Source organism: Hordeum vulgare, chromosome 4H (genome assembly GCF_904849725.1).
Source record: "Hordeum vulgare subsp. vulgare chromosome 4H, MorexV3_pseudomolecules_assembly, whole genome shotgun sequence".
NCBI lineage: Eukaryota > Viridiplantae > Streptophyta > Magnoliopsida > Poales > Poaceae > Hordeum > Hordeum vulgare.
In genome coordinates, this window is record NC_058521.1 from 94,842,813 (window position 1) to 94,849,693 (window position 6,881).

At 41.0% G+C, this 6,881-nt stretch overlaps 1 long non-coding RNA gene across 3 annotated transcripts; it reads left to right on the top strand.

Annotated features, from left to right (window-relative positions):
• Positions 1–820: 820 nt before the first annotated feature.
• Positions 821–6,454, top strand: LOC123447998. Of its 3 annotated transcripts, XR_006631579.1 has the most exons (8): positions 821–1,122; positions 1,266–1,472; positions 2,854–2,956; positions 4,219–4,452; positions 4,550–4,670; positions 5,678–5,779; positions 5,870–5,979; positions 6,071–6,454. It is a non-coding gene; the product is annotated as an uncharacterized LOC123447998 (long non-coding RNA). The 3 variants fall into 3 exon arrangements; XR_006631578.1 differs by lacking the exon at positions 2,854–2,956 and having other exon boundaries at positions 835–1,122; XR_006631577.1 differs by lacking the exons at positions 1,266–1,472; positions 2,854–2,956 and having other exon boundaries at positions 848–1,122.
• The last annotated feature ends 427 nt before the right edge of the window (positions 6,455–6,881 follow it).

Sequence of the window (6,881 nt, forward strand, 5' to 3'; positions counted from 1 at the left end):
ACCAAGGTATCAATCCAGTAGGTGAATCGCGTCAAGTCCAGAGTACCTGCGCAAACACAAAAGAGCTTGCACCCAACGCTATAAAGGGGTTGTCAATCCCTTCAAGATTGATTGCAAAGTGAGATCTGAAGGTGGAAAGTGCAACGAAGTAAAAGTGTAAGGCTGAAAATATGGTGTGAAGTAGACCCGGGATCCATAGTGTTCACTAGAGGCTTCTCTCAAAATAGCAAATATTACGGTGGGTGAACAAATTATTGTCGAGCAATTGATAGAACCCGCAAACACTACAGGAATCAGCTATTTTGCCGACAGGTATAATCTTTGCCGTCAGCAAATCGTCGGGACTGACGGCAAACAGGAAGTTTGCCGTCATGGGCAGACGGCAAACAACTACTACCGCCAAAAATCATAGAAAGCAGACGGCAAAAAAAACACGGCAAAGAATAGTTTTGCCGTCAACTATTTGGATAGATGACGGCAAAGGCATGATTTTTGCCGTCTACTTACGCTATGAATGACAGCAAAAAGATGTCCACGACTGCGGCTACCTGACGTAAAATGCAGGCTGTTTTGCCGTATTGCATTCGCGAGGGTAGATGGCAAAAATTAATCTTTGCCGTTTGGTACGTCGTACAGAAGACGGCAAAGTGTAAAAAACAAGCCAGCGCGCTACCTCTCGGGAGTTAAAAAAGACCACACCGTATAAAAATAACACCACAACTAGCGCGCAGCAGCGCCCCTCCCTCTCGCGACTGAAAATAGCTAGGGTTCCACCGCGAGCCTCCCAGCCGCCGCCGGTTCCCTCCGCCGTCGTGAGCCTCCCAGCCGCTGTCGCGAGCCTCTCCGCCGCCGCCGGTGCCGTCCGCCGTCGCGAGCCGTCGCTAGTGCCCTCCCCAGCCGCCGCCGCCTATGCTCTCCCAGTCGCCGTCGTCCGTCTGCACACGCAATGGAGCCGGCGGTGCGCGTGCAGCTGGCAGGGCTCGGTGAGGATAACCGCCGGGAGGGGCTGTGCAGGCGGCCGTCACCCCATCCGCTCCGTCCTCTCCTCGGGGCCCAGTTCGAGCTGGCGACATGGTGGTCCCAGATTCGCGGCGGATCTGGCTCGCCCACCTCTTTCCCAAGGTCTGTCCCCCTTCTCTTGCTCCCCTCCCCTCCCCTCCTCTCCTCGGATTGCTGTCGCTTGATGCATACTTCCATGTATAACAAGCAAATATTGAAGTTAACCCTGCGAAAACTTGTAACAATCTGGACAATCAACCATGCAGAGCAATTGAACAAGAAAAGGAGCAGTGTGGAAATTGTTATAGGAATAATTAAGAAGTGTTGTGAATTATGTATAAGAAGCAAAGGAGCGTTCCCAGTCCACGTCATGGTCTTGTACTGCGTGCGTACTTTTCTTCCAGTCAAGTTATGGCTGAATGATTTTGACGATCGACCAGTCCCGGCATGGCACATCATTTTCTCCATTAAAGGTTAGGAATATTGTGATTTTCTAGCGACAAGTCTGAATTTCTCTGCTCCCTCTGCGTGCAATAGAAAGCCATCCTGCGGGTGAAAGTGGACAATGTCCATAAACACTGGGTTCAGTACTACCTGTACCTATAGCTTTCTACAAAAATGAGACACTTTCGATGAATGGATAGATTGCACATAAGTGGCAGAAACTAGGAAAGATCAGACATCGTGTAAATTAATTTTGCCCAGAGCATGGTTGATGGTTCACGCATTATTAATCCAAAGATACAGATCAAACATATTCACTATACATGCATGGTTAAAACTTGTCAAAGATGAAAATTTTCTGCTCAAATTAAGTTTGACATGATAAACCAAATAATTGTCTTACAGAGGCCAGGGGTAATCCCCCTTTCAAAAAAAAATTGTCTTACAGGCAGCACACAGAACCCCCAGCATTCCACCATCTCATCATCCAAGTTAATTAGTACCGAGTTGCAGATATGATATCTCAGCCATGCAGACATGAGCACAAGCATAGCGGATCACAAATTAACGTAATTGTAGCTAGTAGATCACTAATCTTACTCCAAAATATGTAGTGATACCCGTGTGCTATTATCTAATCAAATGTTCAAATAAGTCTTCCAATATGCATCTATATGACTCTTTTTTTCATTTGATAATGATTTGGAGACTGTGAGTTCGTCAACAAACATAACAGAAGCCCACAACCTCAAGGCCTTGTTGAGGATGATCTCCTGTGTGAAATTCAATAAATTTCATTCCATTTCGATCCCTAAGCTTAGAAAAAAAGGGGGATTGGGGGTGTCCCAGCCGGTTCTATTAGCCACAAGAAGATACTGGTTGACTTGCTTTGAGTTTTCCTTTGTTTTCTTCTTGCGATTGGATGGTGTAACTAGCATGGCTGAATTGGATATTCCTCCTTACGGAAATCTGAAAAAAAACATGAAGAATGGTTGACTTACTTCAGTTATATTGTTTCTGTAAAGATCTCTTTAGTGTCAATAAAGGTTTTCTGGCTCACCCACCTCTTTCCCAAGGTCTATCCCCCTTCTCTTGCTCCCCTCCCCTCCCCTCCTCTCCTCGGATTGCTCTCGCTTGATCCATCATTGCCTCCTCCTCCTCCTCCTCAATGGCCTCCTCTGCCGACGGTATCTTGTTGCTGAAATGCTAATTTGATTAAATTGTTGTACTAATTGCTGCTTTAGCAGACATAAGATGTTCAACTTTTGTTCGTATGTTACTAGTTATATATAGCTATCTAGTTATCTAACTTCTGTCCATTTTTGCATTTTGATACCTCTACTGAATATAAGATATATAATTGCGGCACCTATTGTTGCTACTATTCATTTTGTAATCTATTCTCGCTAGATAATGGATACGAGTAACCATGATGATGGATATGAGTCATGTACTGATTCTGAAGAAGAGGAGGAGGAGGAGATGATGTTTCTTGTCTTCCCAACATTATATTGTATATCTTCTACAAAAATGGCCTTTTTTTTGCTGGGCCACGAAAAGACTAGTTTTTTGAATCAGTATGAATGTTCCACGTAATAGTAGAAATTTGATTGAAATCCTGAGTGCACCCACGCCAAAACTTTTGACAGATCACGTATGGGACACGCACGCGCCAGAGTTTCCATAGATGTGGTTGTTCCCAGATCTTGCTCATGACTTTTGACAGATAAAAACAGATTCAAAAAAAAATGGCTGTTTGTCTGGTAGCTCTAGTCCCATGTAGCCACTGTCCTGGATCCGAGTGGCGAAGTTGCTAGCCTACTTGTTTTCTGCTGCTTCATTTTTATGCTACTTGTTTTCTGTTGCTTCATTTTTAAGAAAGAAAGAAAAACTGGAACCTGCATTACATTACATTACCACTCTCGTACTCCTAGCTGAAATGAAAAGAATGATTTTCATTTTCAATTCCAAGTGTAGTTGATCAGCATATCTATATAGTATATGATGTATTTTCCTTTCTAGTACCATTCCTGAGCTAGCACAGTTGAAAATTAACACCAAACAATTTTTTGGGCGGCAGCAAGTCTGAATACTAGCTAGATGGAAATGGTCCAGAATAACACCGGCTGGCCGGGCAGTAGGATTCATCACACAGTACAATAATATGGATTATTTAAGCTGACTTAGCACTCTATAGAGTCAGTACTCCTTGCTGTAAACAGGGAGCAGAAACAGAGAGCAGTAACACTAGAGTGATAGATAGCATAGCAAATTAAGTGCCAGAATGCCTAGCTGCAACTCAAAATGACTGCCTTGCTGAATCATTTCATTCAAAGCATCTCTTGGATACTCTGGGGTTACTACTCTCTGTTTCTGCTCCGAAAAAATTAAGTGCCAGATTTTTTTTATATTCTGTATTAAAATGTCCAAAAAAACTTGCATTTAGAAAGGGAGGGAGAGAACTAGAGATGTTGCTCGTGTTGTTGTCTAGATTCTGATTACATTTTGTTGTTGTCTAGCTTATCCAGTACGACTTGAGTGAATTTTCATGCGATTATGATGGATTATCTCCTTGCTCTGTTTCAACTGTTTCTGAATTTTTGTTGTTGCTTGTGCTAATTTTGTTCCTACATGCATCAGTTATTGTTTAGATAGTTCAGTTTAATTCCAACTCCGAATCATCCTATGCATGCATATAAGGAACGTTGTTCGGTTGGTAGGATTATGGCGTTCTTGTTCTGTTTGAATCATGACAAGCTCTTGTTACTTATGCAGATGTTGCTCGTGTTACTTATCCAGATGCTCTTTTCTAGCCCGATCAGATATGTCTTGTTTCCAAGGATTACTCTTCTGCCCCGAAGCTTCTTCTGCTTGAACTATTACCGGGGATTAATCTTTCTGAAATACTTTATGTCTAGGGAGCCCCTGTCCCCCTTGCAGGGTGCATAAGAAGTCAAGACGGCCGTCCTATATCTTCTGAATGCCTTAAACTGAAGTGAAGTGAAACTTGTATGCTGTTATAGTTTAGTATTTATATGCAGTAACAGCTGTATCCAGTACTGTTGCCTACATGCTTCTTTCGGCTGATGCATTTAATTTTGCTCAGTTTTTGTTGCTTCGGATCGCTTCCTCCTTGACACCCCGATCTGGACGGCGGCAGCAGTGATGGCGTCGACACTCGAGCGTGCCTACCTCTCCATCTATAACTAGCCCATCTTCTTTGGAAGGTTAGCATCGATATGATTTTGTATGTAGCAAGCCAGCAACAATAGTTGGATTTTCTTGTACACAGGCCTATTCATACCAATGATTTTTAAGTTACAGAAATTATGTATGATTACCATTCCTTGCTTCAAGAAAGTTTGAGATATGACATAGCATGAGGGTATCCGAATGATTTTTTTAGTGAGGAGATTTATTTATTTTTAGTTATTGGGATCATGAATAAGATGATGTGTCACCCAAATCTCTTGGTGCCAATTGGCACTCATCATGGCATATTTATGTCAACAAATTAATGCATAGTAAAACAAAATACTTTAGCCTATGTAATCACATATAGGATGTAGGAATAGGAATATTGAACACGTTTATGAATCTCTTCAACGTATGCTTTTGTAATCAAGTTTGTTAATTATTTATATAAATATTAACATCTGCAATGAATGATGTCGGAGAGAACATACTCATAAAAAGTTTGACTGAGGAAGATGCTACCTTCCTTTTAGAAGACAATTCATTCAAACATACTCTAAAGTAGTAGGAATTCATGTTTTCAATTTAAATAATAATGCTGGAACAGGGTATGTAGTTCCTAGCCCGTGCAGGGGCATGGGTTGATGCCTAGTTTAAACTAACTATAAATCAAGTTCATCGACTATACATGATTGGGATGTTCATAGATGTGTCCCAGGCAACTCTGTCATATTTCCACCTACCACTCTCAGGCTCATGGGTCTCTCTCGTGGAGTCATCACATGTAAACTGCACTGATGTGTTCATGAGCGTGTGGCTGATTCATTATGAGACATTTAAGGAAATAAAACAGTAACAAAAGCAGCTAGCCATCGTATACATTATGTGCGAACTATTATATTTGACAACAGTTAAGATAAACTATTATATTTGACAACAGTTAACAGAAGCAGTGTGTTGATTTAAATCTTTGTACTGGGTTAAAATATCATTGTCATTAACAATCATATTGTGTGACCATATGGCTGCATTGTTGCAGGGTGTTTGGTTTTCTATGCCCCTTTGCAAGGCTGAAGTGGAGGAGGCTACCGAAGACGACTTACTTGAGTTCTCAAAAATCCAAACACCTGACCTGGGCCAGGTTCTATTTGATTCTTCAACTTTCCCTTATTTGCTTTAGACAGACTGCAGCTACCGGACTGAATGGGATTGTTTTCTATTGGATGGGCAGACACTTCATGTAGATGCTTTATCTGAGGTTGACAATACCACGCAGTCGCTCCTTTCGTTTACTCGCAATAAGTGCGTTCATGGCTTATATGATGTCTTATTGAACTACAAGTAGGGTGATTAACCTGTAATAATCATTTTGTTCCTTTTACCCCCGTGAGTTTTCATGTTGTGTAATCTAATCTTGTTATTTATTTTTCAGGTATTTCCTGAATTCATTATCTGCCACGGACGTCCAGGTGCTATACTCACCGGCGCCATTTCAAAATGGCTGCCTCCATATTCCGGAGGTAGTTTCGAAATTATGACCCAGCTGTAGACGGATCAACTCCAAACATGATTACGCTATATATATATATATATATAGATGTTCTATGTATTATGCTATTTATATGGATGTGCTATGGATTAAGGATGTTATATATATGATGTATGGATTATGGATGTGTTATATGCTGTATGGACTAAGGATGTTATATATATGATGTATGGATTAAGGATGTTATATATATGATGTATGGATTACGGATGTGTTATGTACTGTATGAATTACGGATGTTATATATATGTTGTATGGATTATGTTATATTTATATATATATATATGTTGTATGAATTATGTTATATATGTATATATATATGCTGTATGGATTATGTTATATATATACATTGTATATTTATGCTCTTTGCTGTCACGTTCATGACGGCAAATAAATGTGGCGCACTCAACATGTGGTTTGCCGTCTTGTGTAACTTCAGAAGACGGCAAAAGTATGACATATTTTGCTGTCATGTATAGCTTATGCAGACGGCAAAAAATGTGTCATATTTTGCTATCATGTACACATTAGACAGACGGCAAAAAATATTTTATATTTTGCTGTCATGTACGGGTGAGGAAGACGGCAAAAGGGCTAACGTCGACCGTTAGTTAGGCCGTTCCATCTTCTCTGACCATTTTTTGCCGTCTACCCAGACAAGCTGACGGCAAAATAATTTCATGGACGGCAAACA